Source organism: Eleutherodactylus coqui, chromosome 2, assembly GCF_035609145.1.
Source record: "Eleutherodactylus coqui strain aEleCoq1 chromosome 2, aEleCoq1.hap1, whole genome shotgun sequence".
Classification (NCBI taxonomy): Eukaryota; Metazoa; Chordata; class Amphibia; order Anura; family Eleutherodactylidae; genus Eleutherodactylus; species Eleutherodactylus coqui.
Genome location: NC_089838.1, coordinates 307,520,843 through 307,535,842, shown reverse-complemented (window position 1 = coordinate 307,535,842; position 15,000 = coordinate 307,520,843). Strand labels below are relative to the sequence as shown.

Here is a 15,000-nt window from a genome sequence, read left to right as displayed (position 1 = left end):
GAATGAGCATTTTCCTAAGCTTGCAACTACATCGAAAGACCCTCTGAATTAAGATAGCGCTCAAAAAGTTCATAAAAGTATCATTCAGGCTTGCCGTCTACAAGAGCACCTTTGCTTTTTCATCAAGAATGCCGTGACCCGGATTCGAACCGGGGTTGCTGCGGCCACAACGCAGAGTACTAACCACTATACGATCACGGCGACATTCACGAGCCAGGTAGGAGTCGAACCTACAATCTTCTGATCCGTAGTCAGACGCGTTATCCATTGCGCCACTGGCCCTGTGTGAGAGGTTGCCACTAATCATGCTCCCCATTTTGGACTTTTGCTACGCTCGCAGCCATATTCAAAGACCTCAACACGGTTGCTTTTAGCCCCTAGCCAAAACCCTTCTGCCTTGTTTGCTACCTTTCCATATTATCCAGTATCGTTTCGGTATTGAATGGCAAAGAGCAGTGCCTATCCAGTTAAGGCGGAGGGAAAAAACAAGGATAGATCCATGCCCCGTGTGAGGATCGAACTCACGACCTTCAGATTATGAGACTGACGCGCTACCTACTGCGCTAACGAGGCATCTTGCGTGTGATTGGTTGTTGCCGTCCAGAGATAAGATGGAATTCTGTAAGCACAAAACTTCTTTTTTTTTTTTTTTAATATGTACATGTATATATCTACATATATTGGAAAGTTTAAAGCAAGCTGTGAAAGCAACTTTTCCCATATGGTCTAGCGGTTAGGATTCCTGGTTTTCACCCAGGCGGCCCGGGTTCGACTCCCGGTATGGGAATGAGTGTTTTGCTAAGCTTGTGCCTGCATTCAAAGGCCTGCACCTTTCTTGCAGAATTAAGCGGCTTAGTTTGCAGATGCTCTTGGCAGCCAAAAATGCTGCGCTAACGAGGCCACTTGCAAGTGGTTGTTGATGCCATCCATGCTTAAAAATGAGTTTTCAAATCATGAAACTGATTTTTTTTCTACTTATTACTGAAAAAGGGTCTCAGCGGTTCCCATATGGTCTAGCGGTTAGGATTCCTGGTTCTCACCCAGGCGGCCCGGGTTCGACTCCCGGTATGGGAATGAGCATTTTCCTAAGCTTGCAACTACATCGAAAGACCCTCTGAATTAAGATAGCGCTCAAAAAGTTCATAAAAGTATCATTCAGGCTTGCCGTCTACAAGAGCACCTTTGCTTTTTCATCAAGAATGCCGTGACCTGGATTCGAACCGGGGTTGCTGCGGCCACAACGCAGAGTACTAACCACTATACGATCACGGCGACATTCACGAGCCAGGTAGGAGTCGAACCTACAATCTTCTGATCCGTAGTCAGACGCGTTATCCATTGCGCCACTGGCCCTGTGTGAGAGGTTGCCACTAATCATGCTCCCCATTTTGGACTTTTGCTACGCTCGCAGCCATATTCAAAGACCTCAACACGGTTGCTTTTAGCCCCTAGCCAAAACCCTTCTGCCTTGTTTGCTACCTTTCCATATTATCCAGTATCGTTTCGGTATTGAATGGCAAAGAGCAGTGCCTATCCAGTTAAGGCGGAGGGAAAAAACATGGATAGATCCATGCCCCGTGTGAGGATCGAACTCACGACCTTCAGATTATGAGACTGACGCGCTACCTACTGCGCTAACGAGGCATCTTGCGTGTGATTGGTTGTTGCCGTCCAGAGATAAGATGGAATTCTGTAAGCACAAAACTTCTTTTTTTTTTTTTTTAATATGTACATGTATATATCTACATATATTGGAAAGTTTAAAGCAAGCTGTGAAAGCAACTTTTCCCATATGGTCTAGCGGTTAGGATTCCTGGTTTTCACCCAGGCGGCCCGGGTTCGACTCCCGGTATGGGAATGAGTGTTTTGCTAAGCTTGTGCCTGCATTCAAAGGCCTGCACCTTTCTTGCAGAATTAAGCGGCTTAGTTTGCAGATGCTCTTGGCAGCCAAAAATGCTGCGCTAACGAGGCCACTTGCAAGTGGTTGTTGATGCCATCCATGCTTAAAAATGAGTTTTCAAATCATGAAACTGATTTTTTTTCTACTTATTACTGAAAAAGGGTCTCAGCGGTTCCCATATGGTCTAGCGGTTAGGATTCCTGGTTCTCACCCAGGCGGCCCGGGTTCGATTCCCGGTATGGGAATGAGCATTTTCCTAAGCTTGCAACTACATCGAAAGACCCTCTGAATTAAGATAGCGCTCAAAAAGTTCATAAAAGTATCATTCAGGCTTGCCGTCTACAAGAGCACCTTTGCTTTTTCATCAAGAATGCCGTGACCCGGATTCGAACCGGGGTTGCTGCGGCCACAACGCAGAGTACTAACCACTATACGATCACGGCGACATTCACGAGCCAGGTAGGAGTCGAACCTACAATCTTCTGATCCGTAGTCAGACGCGTTATCCATTGCGCCACTGGCCCTGTGTGAGAGGTTGCCCCTAATCATGCTCCCCATTTTGGACTTTTGCTACGCTCGCAGCCATATTCAAAGACCTCAACACGGTTGCTTTTAGCCCCTAGCCAAAACCCTTCTGCCTTGTTTGCTACCTTTCCATATTATCCAGTATCGTTTCGGTATTGAATGGCAAAGAGCAGTGCCTATCCAGTTAAGGCGGAGGGAAAAAACAAGGATAGATCCATGCCCCGTGTGAGGATCGAACTCACGACCTTCAGATTATGAGACTGACGCGCTACCTACTGCGCTAACGAGGCATCTTGCATGTGATTGGTTGTTGCCGTCCAGAGATAAGATGGAATTCTGTAAGCACAAAACTTCTTTTTTTTTTTTTTTTTTTTTTTTTAATATGTACATGTATATATCTACATATATTGGAAAGTTTAAAGCAAGCTGTGAAAGCAACTTTTCCCATATGGTCTAGCGGTTAGGATTCCTGGTTTTCACCCAGGCGGCCTGGGTTCGATTCCCGGTATGGGAATGAGCATTTTCCTAAGCTTGCAACTACATCGAAAGACCCTCTGAATTAAGATAGCGCTCAAAAAGTTCATAAAAGTATCATTCAGGCTTGCCGTCTACAAGAGCACCTTTGCTTTTTCATCAAGAATGCCGTGACCCGGATTCGAACCGGGGTTGCTGCGGCCACAACGCAGAGTACTAACCACTATACGATCACGGCGACATTCACGAGCCAGGTAGGAGTCGAACCTACAATCTTCTGATCCGTAGTCAGACGCGTTATCCATTGCGCCACTGGCCCTGTGTGAGAGATTGCCACTAATCATGCTCCCCATTTTGGACTTTTGCTACGCTCGCAGCCATATTCAAAGACCTCAACACGGTTGCTTTTAGCCCCTAGCCAAAACCCTTCTGCCTTGTTTGCTACCTTTCCATATTATCCAGTATCGTTTCGGTATTGAATGGCAAAGAGCAGTGCCTATCCAGTTAAGGCGGAGGGAAAAAACAAGGATAGATCCATGCCCCGTGTGAGGATCGAACTCACGACCTTCAGATTATGAGACTGACGCGCTACCTACTGCGCTAACGAGGCATCTTGCATGTGATTGGTTGTTGCCGTCCAGAGATAAGATGGAATTCTGTAAGCACAAAACTTCTTTTTTTTTTTTTTTTTTTTTTTTTTTTTTTTTTTTTTTTAATATGTACATGTATATATCTACATATATTGGAAAGTTTAAAGCAAGCTGTGAAAGCAACTTTTCCCATATGGTCTAGCGGTTAGGATTCCTGGTTTTCACCCAGGCGGCCCAGGTTCGACTCCCGGTATGGGAATGAGTGTTTTGCTAAGCTTGTGCCTGCATTCAAAGGCCTGCACCTTTCTTGCAGAATTAAGCGGCTTAGTTTGCAGATGCTCTTGGCAGCCAAAAATGCTGCGCTAACGAGGCCACTTGCAAGTGGTTGTTGATGCCATCCATGCTTAAAAATGAGTTTTCAAATCATGAAACTGATTTTTTTTCTACTTATTACTGAAAAAGGGTCTCAGCGGTTCCCATATGGTCTAGCGGTTAGGATTCCTGGTTCTCACCCAGGCGGCCCGGGTTCGATTCCCGGTATGGGAATGAGCATTTTCCTAAGCTTGCAACTACATCGAAAGACCCTCTGAATTAAGATAGCGCTCAAAAAGTTCATAAAAGTATCATTCAGGCTTGCCGTCTACAAGAGCACCTTTGCTTTTTCATCAAGAATGCCGTGACCCGGATTCGAACCGGGGTTGCTGCGGCCACAACGCAGAGTACTAACCACTATACGATCACGGCGACATTCACGAGCCAGGTAGGAGTCGAACCTACAATCTTCTGATCCGTAGTCAGACGCGTTATCCATTGCGCCACTGGCCCTGTGTGAGAGGTTGCCACTAATCATGCTCCCCATTTTGGACTTTTGCTACGCTCGCAGCCATATTCAAAGACCTCAACACGGTTGCTTTTAGCCCCTAGCCAAAACCCTTCTGCCTTGTTTGCTACCTTTCCATATTATCCAGTATCGTTTCGGTATTGAATGGCAAAGAGCAGTGCCTATCCAGTTAAGGCGGAGGGAAAAAACATGGATAGATCCATGCCCCGTGTGAGGATCGAACTCACGACCTTCAGATTATGAGACTGACGCGCTACCTACTGCGCTAACGAGGCATCTTGCGTGTGATTGGTTGTTGCCGTCCAGAGATAAGATGGAATTCTGTAAGCACAAAACTTCTTTTTTTTTTTTTTTTTTTTTTTTTAATATGTACATGTATATATCTACATATATTGGAAAGTTTAAAGCAAGCTGTGAAAGCAACTTTTCTCATATGGTCTAGCGGTTAGGATTCCTGGTTTTCACCCAGGCGGCCCGGGTTCGACTCCCGGTATGGGAATGAGTGTTTTGCTAAGCTTGTGCCTGCATTCAAAGGCCTGCACCTTTCTTGCAGAATTAAGCGGCTTAGTTTGCAGATGCTCTTGGCAGCCAAAAATGCTGCGCTAACGAGGCCACTTGCAAGTGGTTGTTGATGCCATCCATGCTTAAAAATGAGTTTTCAAATCATGAAACTGATTTTTTTTCTACTTATTACTGAAAAAGGGTCTCAGCGGTTCCCATATGGTCTAGCGGTTAGGATTCCTGGTTCTCACCCAGGCGGCCCGGGTTCGACTCCCGGTATGGGAATGAGCATTTTCCTAAGCTTGCAACTACATCGAAAGACCCTCTGAATTAAGATAGCGCTCAAAAAGTTCATAAAAGTATCATTCAGGCTTGCCGTCTACAAGAGCACCTTTGCTTTTTCATCAAGAATGCCGTGACCCGGATTCGAACCGGGGTTGCTGCGGCCACAACGCAGAGTACTAACCACTATACGATCACGGCGACATTCACGAGCCAGGTAGGAGTCGAACCTACAATCTTCTGATCCGTAGTCAGACGCGTTATCCATTGCGCCACTGGCCCTGTGTGAGAGGTTGCCACTAATCATGCTCCCCATTTTGGACTTTTGCTACGCTCGCAGCCATATTCAAATACCTCAACACGGTTGCTTTTAGCCCCTAGCCAAAACCCTTCTGCCTTGTTTGCTACCTTTCCATATTATCCAGTATCGTTTCGGTATTGAATGGCAAAGAGCAGTGCCTATCCAGTTAAGGCGGAGGGAAAAAACAAGGATAGATCCATGCCCCGTGTGAGGATCGAACTCACGACCTTCAGATTATGAGACTGACGCGCTACCTACTGCGCTAACGAGGCATCTTGCATGTGATTGGTTGTTGCCGTCTAGAGATAAGATGGAATTCTGTAAGCACAAAACTTCTTTTTTTTTTTTTTTTTTAATATGTACATGTATATATCTACATATATTGGAAAGTTTAAAGCAAGCTGTGAAAGCAACTTTTCTCATATGGTCTAGCGGTTAGGATTCCTGGTTTTCACCCAGGCGGCCCGGGTTCGACTCCCGGTATGGGAATGAGTGTTTTGCTAAGCTTGTGCCTGCATTCAAAGGCCTGCACCTTTCTTGCAGAATTAAGCGGCTTAGTTTGCAGATGCTCTTGGCAGCCAAAAATGCTGCGCTAACGAGGCCACTTGCAAGTGGTTGTTGATGCCATCCATGCTTAAAAATGAGTTTTCAAATCATGAAACTGATTTTTTTTCTACTTATTACTGAAAAAGGGTCTCAGCGGTTCCCATATGGTCTAGCGGTTAGGATTCCTGGTTCTCACCCAGGCGGCCCGGGTTCGACTCCCGGTATGGGAATGAGCATTTTCCTAAGCTTGCAACTACATCGAAAGACCCTCTGAATTAAGATAGCGCTCAAAAAGTTCATAAAAGTATCATTCAGGCTTGCCGTCTACAAGAGCACCTTTGCTTTTTCATCAAGAATGCCGTGACCCGGATTCGAACCGGGGTTGCTGCGGCCACAACGCAGAGTACTAACCACTATACGATCACGGCGACATTCACGAGCCAGGTAGGAGTCGAACCTACAATCTTCTGATCCGTAGTCAGACGCGTTATCCATTGCGCCACTGGCCCTGTGTGAGAGGTTGCCACTAATCATGCTCCCCATTTTGGACTTTTGCTACGCTCGCAGCCATATTCAAATACCTCAACACGGTTGCTTTTAGCCCCTAGCCAAAACCCTTCTGCCTTGTTTGCTACCTTTCCATATTATCCAGTATCGTTTCGGTATTGAATGGCAAAGAGCAGTGCCTATCCAGTTAAGGCGGAGGGAAAAAACAAGGATAGATCCATGCCCCGTGTGAGGATCGAACTCACGACCTTCAGATTATGAGACTGACGCGCTACCTACTGCGCTAACGAGGCATCTTGCATGTGATTGGTTGTTGCCGTCTAGAGATAAGATGGAATTCTGTAAGCACAAAACTTCTTTTTTTTTTTTTTTTTTAATATGTACATGTATATATCTACATATATTGGAAAGTTTAAAGCAAGCTGTGAAAGCAACTTTTCTCATATGGTCTAGCGGTTAGGATTCCTGGTTTTCACCCAGGCGGCCCGGGTTCGACTCCCGGTATGGGAATGAGTGTTTTGCTAAGCTTGTGCCTGCATTCAAAGGCCTGCACCTTTCTTGCAGAATTAAGCGGCTTAGTTTGCAGATGCTCTTGGCAGCCAAAAATGCTGCGCTAACGAGGCCACTTGCAAGTGGTTGTTGATGCCATCCATGCTTAAAAATGAGTTTTCAAATCATGAAACTGATTTTTTTTCTACTTATTACTGAAAAAGGGTCTCAGCGGTTCCCATATGGTCTAGCGGTTAGGATTCCTGGTTCTCACCCAGGCGGCCCGGGTTCGACTCCCGGTATGGGAATGAGCATTTTCCTAAGCTTGCAACTACATCGAAAGACCCTCTGAATTAAGATAGCGCTCAAAAAGTTCATAAAAGTATCATTCAGGCTTGCCGTCTACAAGAGCACCTTTGCTTTTTCATCAAGAATGCCGTGACCCGGATTCGAACCGGGGTTGCTGCGGCCACAACGCAGAGTACTAACCACTATACGATCACGGCGACATTCACGAGCCAGGTAGGAGTCGAACCTACAATCTTCTGATCCGTAGTCAGACGCGTTATCCATTGCGCCACTGGCCCTGTGTGAGAGGTTGCCACTAATCATGCTCCCCATTTTGGACTTTTGCTACGCTCGCAGCCATATTCAAATACCTCAACACGGTTGCTTTTAGCCCCTAGCCAAAACCCTTCTGCCTTGTTTGCTACCTTTCCATATTATCCAGTATCGTTTCGGTATTGAATGGCAAAGAGCAGTGCCTATCCAGTTAAGGCGGAGGGAAAAAACAAGGATAGATCCATGCCCCGTGTGAGGATCGAACTCACGACCTTCAGATTATGAGACTGACGCGCTACCTACTGCGCTAACGAGGCATCTTGCATGTGATTGGTTGTTGCCGTCCAGAGATAAGATGGAATTCTGTAAGCACAAAACTTCTTTTTTTTTTTTTTTTTTTTTTTTTTTTTTTAATATGTACATGTATATATCTACATATATTGGAAAGTTTAAAGCAAGCTGTGAAAGCAACTTTTCTCATATGGTCTAGCGGTTAGGATTCCTGGTTTTCACCCAGGCGGCCCGGGTTCGACTCCCGGTATGGGAATGAGTGTTTTGCTAAGCTTGTGCCTGCATTCAAAGGCCTGCACCTTTCTTGCAGAATTAAGCGGCTTAGTTTGCAGATGCTCTTGGCAGCCAAAAATGCTGCGCTAACGAGGCCACTTGCAAGTGGTTGTTGATGCCATCCATGCTTAAAAATGAGTTTTCAAATCATGAAACTGATTTTTTTTCTACTTATTACTGAAAAAGGGTCTCAGCGGTTCCCATATGGTCTAGCGGTTAGGATTCCTGGTTCTCACCCAGGCGGCCCGGGTTCGACTCCCGGTATGGGAATGAGCATTTTCCTAAGCTTGCAACTACATCGAAAGACCCTCTGAATTAAGATAGCGCTCAAAAAGTTCATAAAAGTATCATTCAGGCTTGCCGTCTACAAGAGCACCTTTGCTTTTTCATCAAGAATGCCGTGACCCGGATTCGAACCGGGGTTGCTGCGGCCACAACGCAGAGTACTAACCACTATACGATCACGGCGACATTCACGAGCCAGGTAGGAGTCGAACCTACAATCTTCTGATCCGTAGTCAGACGCGTTATCCATTGCGCCACTGGCCCTGTGTGAGAGGTTGCCACTAATCATGCTCCCCATTTTGGACTTTTGCTACGCTCGCAGCCATATTCAAATACCTCAACACGGTTGCTTTTAGCCCCTAGCCAAAACCCTTCTGCCTTGTTTGCTACCTTTCCATATTATCCAGTATCGTTTCGGTATTGAATGGCAAAGAGCAGTGCCTATCCAGTTAAGGCGGAGGGAAAAAACAAGGATAGATCCATGCCCCGTGTGAGGATCGAACTCACGACCTTCAGATTATGAGACTGACGCGCTACCTACTGCGCTAACGAGGCATCTTGCATGTGATTGGTTGTTGCCGTCCAGAGATAAGATGGAATTCTGTAAGCACAAAACTTCTTTTTTTTTTTTTTTTTTTTTTTTTTTTTTTTTTAATATGTACATGTATATATCTACATATATTGGAAAGTTTAAAGCAAGCTGTGAAAGCAACTTTTCTCATATGGTCTAGCGGTTAGGATTCCTGGTTTTCACCCAGGCGGCCCGGGTTCGACTCCCGGTATGGGAATGAGTGTTTTGCTAAGCTTGTGCCTGCATTCAAAGGCCTGCACCTTTCTTGCAGAATTAAGCGGCTTAGTTTGCAGATGCTCTTGGCAGCCAAAAATGCTGCGCTAACGAGGCCACTTGCAAGTGGTTGTTGATGCCATCCATGCTTAAAAATGAGTTTTCAAATCATGAAACTGATTTTTTTTCTACTTATTACTGAAAAAGGGTCTCAGCGGTTCCCATATGGTCTAGCGGTTAGGATTCCTGGTTCTCACCCAGGCGGCCCGGGTTCGACTCCCGGTATGGGAATGAGCATTTTCCTAAGCTTGCAACTACATCGAAAGACCCTCTGAATTAAGATAGCGCTCAAAAAGTTCATAAAAGTATCATTCAGGCTTGCCGTCTACAAGAGCACCTTTGCTTTTTCATCAAGAATGCCGTGACCCGGATTCGAACCGGGGTTGCTGCGGCCACAACGCAGAGTACTAACCACTATACGATCACGGCGACATTCACGAGCCAGGTAGGAGTCGAACCTACAATCTTCTGATCCGTAGTCAGACGCGTTATCCATTGCGCCACTGGCCCTGTGTGAGAGGTTGCCACTAATCATGCTCCCCATTTTGGACTTTTGCTACGCTCGCAGCCATATTCAAATACCTCAACACGGTTGCTTTTAGCCCCTAGCCAAAACCGTTCTGCCTTGTTTGCTACCTTTCCATATTATCCAGTATCGTTTCGGTATTGAATGGCAAAGAGCAGTGCCTATCCAGTTAAGGCGGAGGGAAAAAACAAGGATAGATCCATGCCCCGTGTGAGGATCGAACTCACGACCTTCAGATTATGAGACTGACGCGCTACCTACTGCGCTAACGAGGCATCTTGCATGTGATTGGTTGTTGCCGTCCAGAGATAAGATGGAATTCTGTAAGCACAAAACTTCTTTTTTTTTTTTTTTTTTTTTTTTTTTTAATATGTACATGTATATATCTACATATATTGGAAAGTTTAAAGCAAGCTGTGAAAGCAACTTTTCTCATATGGTCTAGCGGTTAGGATTCCTGGTTTTCACCCAGGCGGCCCGGGTTCGACTCCCGGTATGGGAATGAGTGTTTTGCTAAGCTTGTGCCTGCATTCAAAGGCCTGCACCTTTCTTGCAGAATTAAGCGGCTTAGTTTGCAGATGCTCTTGGCAGCCAAAAATGCTGCGCTAACGAGGCCACTTGCAAGTGGTTGTTGATGCCATCCATGCTTAAAAATGAGTTTTCAAATCATGAAACTGATTTTTTTTCTACTTATTACTGAAAAAGGGTCTCAGCGGTTCCCATATGGTCTAGCGGTTAGGATTCCTGGTTCTCACCCAGGCGGCCCGGGTTCGACTCCCGGTATGGGAATGAGCATTTTCCTAAGCTTGCAACTACATCGAAAGACCCTCTGAATTAAGATAGCGCTCAAAAAGTTCATAAAAGTATCATTCAGGCTTGCCGTCTACAAGAGCACCTTTGCTTTTTCATCAAGAATGCCGTGACCCGGATTCGACCCGGGGTTGCTGCGGCCACAACGCAGAGTACTAACCACTATACGATCACGGCGACATTCACGAGCCAGGTAGGAGTCGAACCTACAATCTTCTGATCCGTAGTCAGACGCGTTATCCATTGCGCCACTGGCCCTGTGTGAGAGGTTGCCACTAATCATGCTCCCCATTTTGGACTTTTGCTACGCTCGCAGCCATATTCAAATACCTCAACACGGTTGCTTTTAGCCCCTAGCCAAAACCCTTCTGCCTTGTTTGCTACCTTTCCATATTATCCAGTATCGTTTCGGTATTGAATGGCAAAGAGCATTGCCTATCCAGTTAAGGCGGAGGGAAAAAACAAGGATAGATCCATGCCCCGTGTGAGGATCGAACTCACGACCTTCAGATTATGAGACTGACGCGCTACCTACTGCGCTAACGAGGCATCTTGCATGTGATTGGTTGTTGCCGTCTAGAGATAAGATGGAATTCTGTAAGCACAAAACTTCTTTTTTTTTTTTTTTTTTTTTTTTTTTAATATGTACATGTATATATCTACATATATTGGAAAGTTTAAAGCAAGCTGTGAAAGCAACTTTTCTCATATGGTCTAGCGGTTAGGATTCCTGGTTTTCACCCAGGCGGCCCGGGTTCGACTCCCGGTATGGGAATGAGTGTTTTGCTAAGCTTGTGCCTGCATTCAAAGGCCTGCACCTTTCTTGCAGAATTAAGCGGCTTAGTTTGCAGATGCTCTTGGCAGCCAAAAATGCTGCGCTAACGAGGCCACTTGCAAGTGGTTGTTGATGCCATCCATGCTTAAAAATGAGTTTTCAAATCATGAAACTGATTTTTTTTCTACTTATTACTGAAAAAGGGTCTCAGCGGTTCCCATATGGTCTAGCGGTTAGGATTCCTGGTTCTCACCCAGGCGGCCCGGGTTCGACTCCCGGTATGGGAATGAGCATTTTCCTAAGCTTGCAACTACATCGAAAGACCCTCTGAATTAAGATAGCGCTCAAAAAGTTCATAAAAGTATCATTCAGGCTTGCCGTCTACAAGAGCACCTTTGCTTTTTCATCAAGAATGCCGTGACCCGGATTCGAACCGGGGTTGCTGCGGCCACAACGCAGAGTACTAACCACTATACGATCACGGCGACATTCACGAGCCAGGTAGGAGTCGAACCTACAATCTTCTGATCCGTAGTCAGACGCGTTATCCATTGCGCCACTGGCCCTGTGTGAGAGGTTGCCACTAATCATGCTCCCCATTTTGGACTTTTGCTACGCTCGCAGCCATATTCAAATACCTCAACACGGTTGCTTTTAGCCCCTAGCCAAAACCCTTCTGCCTTGTTTGCTACCTTTCCATATTATCCAGTATCGTTTCGGTATTGAATGGCAAAGAGCAGTGCCTATCCAGTTAAGGCGGAGGGAAAAAACAAGGATAGATCCATGCCCCGTGTGAGGATCGAACTCACGACCTTCAGATTATGAGACTGACGCGCTACCTACTGCGCTAACGAGGCATCTTGCATGTGATTGGTTGTTGCCGTCCAGAGATAAGATGGAATTCTGTAAGCACAAAACTTCTTTTTTTTTTTTTTTTTTTTTTTTTTAATATGTACATGTATATATCTACATATATTGGAAAGTTTAAAGCAAGCTGTGAAAGCAACTTTTCTCATATGGTCTAGCGGTTAGGATTCCTGGTTTTCACCCAGGCGGCCCGGGTTCGACTCCCGGTATGGGAATGAGTGTTTTGCTAAGCTTGTGCCTGCATTCAAAGGCCTGCACCTTTCTTGCAGAATTAAGCGGCTTAGTTTGCAGATGCTCTTGGCAGCCAAAAATGCTGCGCTAACGAGGCCACTTGCAAGTGGTTGTTGATGCCATCCATGCTTAAAAATGAGTTTTCAAATCATGAAACTGATTTTTTTTCTACTTATTACTGAAAAAGGGTCTCAGCGGTTCCCATATGGTCTAGCGGTTAGGATTCCTGGTTCTCACCCAGGCGGCCCGGGTTCGACTCCCGGTATGGGAATGAGCATTTTCCTAAGCTTGCAACTACATCGAAAGACCCTCTGAATTAAGATAGCGCTCAAAAAGTTCATAAAAGTATCATTCAGGCTTGCCGTCTACAAGAGCACCTTTGCTTTTTCATCAAGAATGCCGTGACCCGGATTCGAACCGGGGTTGCTGCGGCCACAACGCAGAGTACTAACCACTATACGATCACGGCGACATTCACGAGCCAGGTAGGAGTCGAACCTACAATCTTCTGATCCGTAGTCAGACGCGTTATCCATTGCGCCACTGGCCCTGTGTGAGAGGTTGCCACTAATCATGCTCCCCATTTTGGACTTTTGCTACGCTCGCAGCCATATTCAAATACCTCAACACGGTTGCTTTTAGCCCCTAGCCAAAACCCTTCTGCCTTGTTTGCTACCTTTCCATATTATCCAGTATCGTTTCGGTATTGAATGGCAAAGAGCAGTGCCTATCCAGTTAAGGCGGAGGGAAAAAACAAGGATAGATCCATGCCCCGTGTGAGGATCGAACTCACGACCTTCAGATTATGAGACTGACGCGCTACCTACTGCGCTAACGAGGCATCTTGCATGTGATTGGTTGTTGCCGTCTAGAGATAAGATGGAATTCTGTAAGCACAAAACTTCTTTTTTTTTTTTTTTTTTTTTTTTTTTTTTTAATATGTACATGTATATATCTACATATATTGGAAAGTTTAAAGCAAGCTGTGAAAGCAACTTTTCTCATATGGTCTAGCGGTTAGGATTCCTGGTTTTCACCCAGGCGGCCCGGGTTCGACTCCCGGTATGGGAATGAGTGTTTTGCTAAGCTTGTGCCTGCATTCAAAGGCCTGCACCTTTCTTGCAGAATTAAGCGGCTTAGTTTGCAGATGCTCTTGGCAGCCAAAAATGCTGCGCTAACGAGGCCACTTGCAAGTGGTTGTTGATGCCATCCATGCTTAAAAATGAGTTTTCAAATCATGAAACTGATTTTTTTTCTACTTATTACTGAAAAAGGGTCTCAGCGGTTCCCATATGGTCTAGCGGTTAGGATTCCTGGTTCTCACCCAGGCGGCCCGGGTTCGACTCCCGGTATGGGAATGAGCATTTTCCTAAGCTTGCAACTACATCGAAAGACCCTCTGAATTAAGATAGCGCTCAAAAAGTTCATAAAAGTATCATTCAGGCTTGCCGTCTACAAGAGCACCTTTGCTTTTTCATCAAGAATGCCGTGACCCGGATTCGAACCGGGGTTGCTGCGGCCACAACGCAGAGTACTAACCACTATACGATCACGGCGACATTCACGAGCCAGGTAGGAGTCGAACCTACAATCTTCTGATCCGTAGTCAGACGCGTTATCCATTGCGCCACTGGCCCTGTGTGAGAGGTTGCCACTAATCATGCTCCCCATTTTGGACTTTTGCTACGCTCGCAGCCATATTCAAATACCTCAACACGGTTGCTTTTAGCCCCTAGCCAAAACCCTTCTGCCTTGTTTGCTACCTTTCCATATTATCCAGTATCGTTTCGGTATTGAATGGCAAAGAGCAGTGCCTATCCAGTTAAGGCGGAGGGAAAAAACAAGGATAGATCCATGCCCCGTGTGAGGATCGAACTCACGACCTTCAGATTATGAGACTGACGCGCTACCTACTGCGCTAACGAGGCATCTTGCATGTGATTGGTTGTTGCCGTCCAGAGATAAGATGGAATTCTGTAAGCACAAAACTTCTTTTTTTTTTTTTTTTTTTTTTTTTTTTTTTTTTTAATATGTACATGTATATATCTACATATATTGGAAAGTTTAAAGCAAGCTGTGAAAGCAACTTTTCTCATATGGTCTAGCGGTTAGGATTCCTGGTTTTCACCCAGGCGGCCCGGGTTCGACTCCCGGTATGGGAATGAGTGTTTTGCTAAGCTTGTGCCTGCATTCAAAGGCCTGCACCTTTCTTGCAGAATTAAGCGGCTTAGTTTGCAGATGCTCTTGGCAGCCAAAAATGCTGCGCTAACGAGGCCACTTGCAAGTGGTTGTTGATGCCATCCATGCTTAAAAATGAGTTTTCAAATCATGAAACTGATTTTTTTTCTACTTATTACTGAAAAAGGGTCTCAGCGGTTCCCATATGGTCTAGCGGTTAGGATTCCTGGTTCTCACCCAGGCGGCCCGGGTTCGACTCCCGGTATGGGAATGAGCATTTTCCTAAGCTTGCAACTACATCGAAAGACCCTCTGAATTAAGATAGCGCTCAAAAAGTTCATAAAAGTATCATTCAGGCTTGCCGTCTACAAGAGCACCTTTGCTTTTTCATCAAGAATGCCGT

The 15,000-nt window shown here is 45.6% G+C and overlaps 58 non-coding genes across 58 annotated transcripts in view; 17 read left to right on the top strand and 41 right to left on the bottom strand.

Annotated features, from left to right (window-relative positions):
• The window catches only part of TRNAE-CUC (transfer RNA glutamic acid (anticodon CUC)), a 72-nt gene extending 69 nt beyond the window's left edge, over positions 1 to 3 (top strand). Inside the window, exon 1 of the tRNA in view lies at positions 1 to 3. This exon is cut by the window's left edge and continues 69 nt beyond it. This is a non-coding gene — a tRNA (tRNA-Glu).
• A 126-nt stretch (positions 4 to 129) lies between these two features.
• On the bottom strand, positions 130 to 201 carry TRNAH-GUG (transfer RNA histidin (anticodon GUG)). The gene has a single exon. It is a non-coding gene; the product is annotated as a tRNA-His (tRNA).
• An 8-nt stretch (positions 202 to 209) lies between these two features.
• TRNAR-ACG (transfer RNA arginine (anticodon ACG)) lies at positions 210 to 282 on the bottom strand. The gene has a single exon. It is a non-coding gene; the product is annotated as a tRNA-Arg (tRNA).
• A 218-nt stretch (positions 283 to 500) lies between these two features.
• Positions 501 to 573, bottom strand: TRNAM-CAU (transfer RNA methionine (anticodon CAU)). The gene has a single exon. It is a non-coding gene; the product is annotated as a tRNA-Met (tRNA).
• Positions 574 to 715: 142 nt separating this feature from the next.
• Positions 716 to 787, top strand: TRNAE-UUC (transfer RNA glutamic acid (anticodon UUC)). Its single transcript has one exon. It is a non-coding gene; the product is annotated as a tRNA-Glu (tRNA).
• A 215-nt stretch (positions 788 to 1,002) lies between these two features.
• On the top strand, positions 1,003 to 1,074 carry TRNAE-CUC (transfer RNA glutamic acid (anticodon CUC)). Its single transcript has one exon. It is a non-coding gene; the product is annotated as a tRNA-Glu (tRNA).
• Positions 1,075 to 1,280: 206 nt separating this feature from the next.
• TRNAR-ACG (transfer RNA arginine (anticodon ACG)) lies at positions 1,281 to 1,353 on the bottom strand. Its single transcript has one exon. It is a non-coding gene; the product is annotated as a tRNA-Arg (tRNA).
• A 218-nt stretch (positions 1,354 to 1,571) lies between these two features.
• TRNAM-CAU (transfer RNA methionine (anticodon CAU)) lies at positions 1,572 to 1,644 on the bottom strand. The gene has a single exon. It is a non-coding gene; the product is annotated as a tRNA-Met (tRNA).
• A 142-nt stretch (positions 1,645 to 1,786) lies between these two features.
• On the top strand, positions 1,787 to 1,858 carry TRNAE-UUC (transfer RNA glutamic acid (anticodon UUC)). The gene has a single exon. It is a non-coding gene; the product is annotated as a tRNA-Glu (tRNA).
• A 215-nt stretch (positions 1,859 to 2,073) lies between these two features.
• On the top strand, positions 2,074 to 2,145 carry TRNAE-CUC (transfer RNA glutamic acid (anticodon CUC)). Its single transcript has one exon. It is a non-coding gene; the product is annotated as a tRNA-Glu (tRNA).
• A 126-nt stretch (positions 2,146 to 2,271) lies between these two features.
• Positions 2,272 to 2,343, bottom strand: TRNAH-GUG (transfer RNA histidin (anticodon GUG)). Its single transcript has one exon. It is a non-coding gene; the product is annotated as a tRNA-His (tRNA).
• An 8-nt stretch (positions 2,344 to 2,351) lies between these two features.
• On the bottom strand, positions 2,352 to 2,424 carry TRNAR-ACG (transfer RNA arginine (anticodon ACG)). The gene has a single exon. It is a non-coding gene; the product is annotated as a tRNA-Arg (tRNA).
• A 218-nt stretch (positions 2,425 to 2,642) lies between these two features.
• TRNAM-CAU (transfer RNA methionine (anticodon CAU)) lies at positions 2,643 to 2,715 on the bottom strand. The gene has a single exon. It is a non-coding gene; the product is annotated as a tRNA-Met (tRNA).
• Positions 2,716 to 2,867: 152 nt separating this feature from the next.
• TRNAE-UUC (transfer RNA glutamic acid (anticodon UUC)) lies at positions 2,868 to 2,939 on the top strand. Its single transcript has one exon. It is a non-coding gene; the product is annotated as a tRNA-Glu (tRNA).
• A 126-nt stretch (positions 2,940 to 3,065) lies between these two features.
• TRNAH-GUG (transfer RNA histidin (anticodon GUG)) lies at positions 3,066 to 3,137 on the bottom strand. Its single transcript has one exon. It is a non-coding gene; the product is annotated as a tRNA-His (tRNA).
• Positions 3,138 to 3,145: 8 nt separating this feature from the next.
• TRNAR-ACG (transfer RNA arginine (anticodon ACG)) lies at positions 3,146 to 3,218 on the bottom strand. The gene has a single exon. It is a non-coding gene; the product is annotated as a tRNA-Arg (tRNA).
• Positions 3,219 to 3,436: 218 nt separating this feature from the next.
• TRNAM-CAU (transfer RNA methionine (anticodon CAU)) lies at positions 3,437 to 3,509 on the bottom strand. Its single transcript has one exon. It is a non-coding gene; the product is annotated as a tRNA-Met (tRNA).
• Positions 3,510 to 3,963: 454 nt separating this feature from the next.
• On the top strand, positions 3,964 to 4,035 carry TRNAE-CUC (transfer RNA glutamic acid (anticodon CUC)). The gene has a single exon. It is a non-coding gene; the product is annotated as a tRNA-Glu (tRNA).
• Positions 4,036 to 4,161: 126 nt separating this feature from the next.
• TRNAH-GUG (transfer RNA histidin (anticodon GUG)) lies at positions 4,162 to 4,233 on the bottom strand. Its single transcript has one exon. It is a non-coding gene; the product is annotated as a tRNA-His (tRNA).
• An 8-nt stretch (positions 4,234 to 4,241) lies between these two features.
• TRNAR-ACG (transfer RNA arginine (anticodon ACG)) lies at positions 4,242 to 4,314 on the bottom strand. Its single transcript has one exon. It is a non-coding gene; the product is annotated as a tRNA-Arg (tRNA).
• A 218-nt stretch (positions 4,315 to 4,532) lies between these two features.
• On the bottom strand, positions 4,533 to 4,605 carry TRNAM-CAU (transfer RNA methionine (anticodon CAU)). Its single transcript has one exon. It is a non-coding gene; the product is annotated as a tRNA-Met (tRNA).
• Positions 4,606 to 5,044: 439 nt separating this feature from the next.
• TRNAE-CUC (transfer RNA glutamic acid (anticodon CUC)) lies at positions 5,045 to 5,116 on the top strand. The gene has a single exon. It is a non-coding gene; the product is annotated as a tRNA-Glu (tRNA).
• Positions 5,117 to 5,242: 126 nt separating this feature from the next.
• TRNAH-GUG (transfer RNA histidin (anticodon GUG)) lies at positions 5,243 to 5,314 on the bottom strand. The gene has a single exon. It is a non-coding gene; the product is annotated as a tRNA-His (tRNA).
• An 8-nt stretch (positions 5,315 to 5,322) lies between these two features.
• On the bottom strand, positions 5,323 to 5,395 carry TRNAR-ACG (transfer RNA arginine (anticodon ACG)). The gene has a single exon. It is a non-coding gene; the product is annotated as a tRNA-Arg (tRNA).
• A 218-nt stretch (positions 5,396 to 5,613) lies between these two features.
• Positions 5,614 to 5,686, bottom strand: TRNAM-CAU (transfer RNA methionine (anticodon CAU)). The gene has a single exon. It is a non-coding gene; the product is annotated as a tRNA-Met (tRNA).
• A 432-nt stretch (positions 5,687 to 6,118) lies between these two features.
• Positions 6,119 to 6,190, top strand: TRNAE-CUC (transfer RNA glutamic acid (anticodon CUC)). Its single transcript has one exon. It is a non-coding gene; the product is annotated as a tRNA-Glu (tRNA).
• Positions 6,191 to 6,316: 126 nt separating this feature from the next.
• On the bottom strand, positions 6,317 to 6,388 carry TRNAH-GUG (transfer RNA histidin (anticodon GUG)). The gene has a single exon. It is a non-coding gene; the product is annotated as a tRNA-His (tRNA).
• Positions 6,389 to 6,396: 8 nt separating this feature from the next.
• On the bottom strand, positions 6,397 to 6,469 carry TRNAR-ACG (transfer RNA arginine (anticodon ACG)). The gene has a single exon. It is a non-coding gene; the product is annotated as a tRNA-Arg (tRNA).
• Positions 6,470 to 6,687: 218 nt separating this feature from the next.
• On the bottom strand, positions 6,688 to 6,760 carry TRNAM-CAU (transfer RNA methionine (anticodon CAU)). Its single transcript has one exon. It is a non-coding gene; the product is annotated as a tRNA-Met (tRNA).
• A 432-nt stretch (positions 6,761 to 7,192) lies between these two features.
• TRNAE-CUC (transfer RNA glutamic acid (anticodon CUC)) lies at positions 7,193 to 7,264 on the top strand. Its single transcript has one exon. It is a non-coding gene; the product is annotated as a tRNA-Glu (tRNA).
• Positions 7,265 to 7,390: 126 nt separating this feature from the next.
• TRNAH-GUG (transfer RNA histidin (anticodon GUG)) lies at positions 7,391 to 7,462 on the bottom strand. The gene has a single exon. It is a non-coding gene; the product is annotated as a tRNA-His (tRNA).
• An 8-nt stretch (positions 7,463 to 7,470) lies between these two features.
• On the bottom strand, positions 7,471 to 7,543 carry TRNAR-ACG (transfer RNA arginine (anticodon ACG)). Its single transcript has one exon. It is a non-coding gene; the product is annotated as a tRNA-Arg (tRNA).
• Positions 7,544 to 7,761: 218 nt separating this feature from the next.
• Positions 7,762 to 7,834, bottom strand: TRNAM-CAU (transfer RNA methionine (anticodon CAU)). Its single transcript has one exon. It is a non-coding gene; the product is annotated as a tRNA-Met (tRNA).
• Positions 7,835 to 8,279: 445 nt separating this feature from the next.
• TRNAE-CUC (transfer RNA glutamic acid (anticodon CUC)) lies at positions 8,280 to 8,351 on the top strand. Its single transcript has one exon. It is a non-coding gene; the product is annotated as a tRNA-Glu (tRNA).
• A 126-nt stretch (positions 8,352 to 8,477) lies between these two features.
• On the bottom strand, positions 8,478 to 8,549 carry TRNAH-GUG (transfer RNA histidin (anticodon GUG)). Its single transcript has one exon. It is a non-coding gene; the product is annotated as a tRNA-His (tRNA).
• An 8-nt stretch (positions 8,550 to 8,557) lies between these two features.
• On the bottom strand, positions 8,558 to 8,630 carry TRNAR-ACG (transfer RNA arginine (anticodon ACG)). Its single transcript has one exon. It is a non-coding gene; the product is annotated as a tRNA-Arg (tRNA).
• A 218-nt stretch (positions 8,631 to 8,848) lies between these two features.
• Positions 8,849 to 8,921, bottom strand: TRNAM-CAU (transfer RNA methionine (anticodon CAU)). Its single transcript has one exon. It is a non-coding gene; the product is annotated as a tRNA-Met (tRNA).
• A 448-nt stretch (positions 8,922 to 9,369) lies between these two features.
• On the top strand, positions 9,370 to 9,441 carry TRNAE-CUC (transfer RNA glutamic acid (anticodon CUC)). Its single transcript has one exon. It is a non-coding gene; the product is annotated as a tRNA-Glu (tRNA).
• A 126-nt stretch (positions 9,442 to 9,567) lies between these two features.
• TRNAH-GUG (transfer RNA histidin (anticodon GUG)) lies at positions 9,568 to 9,639 on the bottom strand. The gene has a single exon. It is a non-coding gene; the product is annotated as a tRNA-His (tRNA).
• Positions 9,640 to 9,647: 8 nt separating this feature from the next.
• TRNAR-ACG (transfer RNA arginine (anticodon ACG)) lies at positions 9,648 to 9,720 on the bottom strand. Its single transcript has one exon. It is a non-coding gene; the product is annotated as a tRNA-Arg (tRNA).
• A 218-nt stretch (positions 9,721 to 9,938) lies between these two features.
• On the bottom strand, positions 9,939 to 10,011 carry TRNAM-CAU (transfer RNA methionine (anticodon CAU)). Its single transcript has one exon. It is a non-coding gene; the product is annotated as a tRNA-Met (tRNA).
• Positions 10,012 to 10,453: 442 nt separating this feature from the next.
• TRNAE-CUC (transfer RNA glutamic acid (anticodon CUC)) lies at positions 10,454 to 10,525 on the top strand. Its single transcript has one exon. It is a non-coding gene; the product is annotated as a tRNA-Glu (tRNA).
• A 206-nt stretch (positions 10,526 to 10,731) lies between these two features.
• TRNAR-ACG (transfer RNA arginine (anticodon ACG)) lies at positions 10,732 to 10,804 on the bottom strand. Its single transcript has one exon. It is a non-coding gene; the product is annotated as a tRNA-Arg (tRNA).
• Positions 10,805 to 11,022: 218 nt separating this feature from the next.
• Positions 11,023 to 11,095, bottom strand: TRNAM-CAU (transfer RNA methionine (anticodon CAU)). Its single transcript has one exon. It is a non-coding gene; the product is annotated as a tRNA-Met (tRNA).
• Positions 11,096 to 11,536: 441 nt separating this feature from the next.
• TRNAE-CUC (transfer RNA glutamic acid (anticodon CUC)) lies at positions 11,537 to 11,608 on the top strand. Its single transcript has one exon. It is a non-coding gene; the product is annotated as a tRNA-Glu (tRNA).
• Positions 11,609 to 11,734: 126 nt separating this feature from the next.
• Positions 11,735 to 11,806, bottom strand: TRNAH-GUG (transfer RNA histidin (anticodon GUG)). The gene has a single exon. It is a non-coding gene; the product is annotated as a tRNA-His (tRNA).
• An 8-nt stretch (positions 11,807 to 11,814) lies between these two features.
• TRNAR-ACG (transfer RNA arginine (anticodon ACG)) lies at positions 11,815 to 11,887 on the bottom strand. Its single transcript has one exon. It is a non-coding gene; the product is annotated as a tRNA-Arg (tRNA).
• A 218-nt stretch (positions 11,888 to 12,105) lies between these two features.
• On the bottom strand, positions 12,106 to 12,178 carry TRNAM-CAU (transfer RNA methionine (anticodon CAU)). The gene has a single exon. It is a non-coding gene; the product is annotated as a tRNA-Met (tRNA).
• A 440-nt stretch (positions 12,179 to 12,618) lies between these two features.
• On the top strand, positions 12,619 to 12,690 carry TRNAE-CUC (transfer RNA glutamic acid (anticodon CUC)). The gene has a single exon. It is a non-coding gene; the product is annotated as a tRNA-Glu (tRNA).
• A 126-nt stretch (positions 12,691 to 12,816) lies between these two features.
• TRNAH-GUG (transfer RNA histidin (anticodon GUG)) lies at positions 12,817 to 12,888 on the bottom strand. Its single transcript has one exon. It is a non-coding gene; the product is annotated as a tRNA-His (tRNA).
• Positions 12,889 to 12,896: 8 nt separating this feature from the next.
• On the bottom strand, positions 12,897 to 12,969 carry TRNAR-ACG (transfer RNA arginine (anticodon ACG)). Its single transcript has one exon. It is a non-coding gene; the product is annotated as a tRNA-Arg (tRNA).
• A 218-nt stretch (positions 12,970 to 13,187) lies between these two features.
• TRNAM-CAU (transfer RNA methionine (anticodon CAU)) lies at positions 13,188 to 13,260 on the bottom strand. Its single transcript has one exon. It is a non-coding gene; the product is annotated as a tRNA-Met (tRNA).
• A 445-nt stretch (positions 13,261 to 13,705) lies between these two features.
• On the top strand, positions 13,706 to 13,777 carry TRNAE-CUC (transfer RNA glutamic acid (anticodon CUC)). The gene has a single exon. It is a non-coding gene; the product is annotated as a tRNA-Glu (tRNA).
• A 126-nt stretch (positions 13,778 to 13,903) lies between these two features.
• On the bottom strand, positions 13,904 to 13,975 carry TRNAH-GUG (transfer RNA histidin (anticodon GUG)). The gene has a single exon. It is a non-coding gene; the product is annotated as a tRNA-His (tRNA).
• Positions 13,976 to 13,983: 8 nt separating this feature from the next.
• TRNAR-ACG (transfer RNA arginine (anticodon ACG)) lies at positions 13,984 to 14,056 on the bottom strand. The gene has a single exon. It is a non-coding gene; the product is annotated as a tRNA-Arg (tRNA).
• Positions 14,057 to 14,274: 218 nt separating this feature from the next.
• TRNAM-CAU (transfer RNA methionine (anticodon CAU)) lies at positions 14,275 to 14,347 on the bottom strand. Its single transcript has one exon. It is a non-coding gene; the product is annotated as a tRNA-Met (tRNA).
• Positions 14,348 to 14,796: 449 nt separating this feature from the next.
• On the top strand, positions 14,797 to 14,868 carry TRNAE-CUC (transfer RNA glutamic acid (anticodon CUC)). Its single transcript has one exon. It is a non-coding gene; the product is annotated as a tRNA-Glu (tRNA).
• Positions 14,869 to 14,994: 126 nt separating this feature from the next.
• The window catches only part of TRNAH-GUG (transfer RNA histidin (anticodon GUG)), a 72-nt gene continuing 66 nt past the window's right edge, over positions 14,995 to 15,000 (bottom strand). The window contains exon 1 of the tRNA in view: positions 14,995 to 15,000. This exon is cut by the window's right edge and continues 66 nt beyond it. This is a non-coding gene — a tRNA (tRNA-His).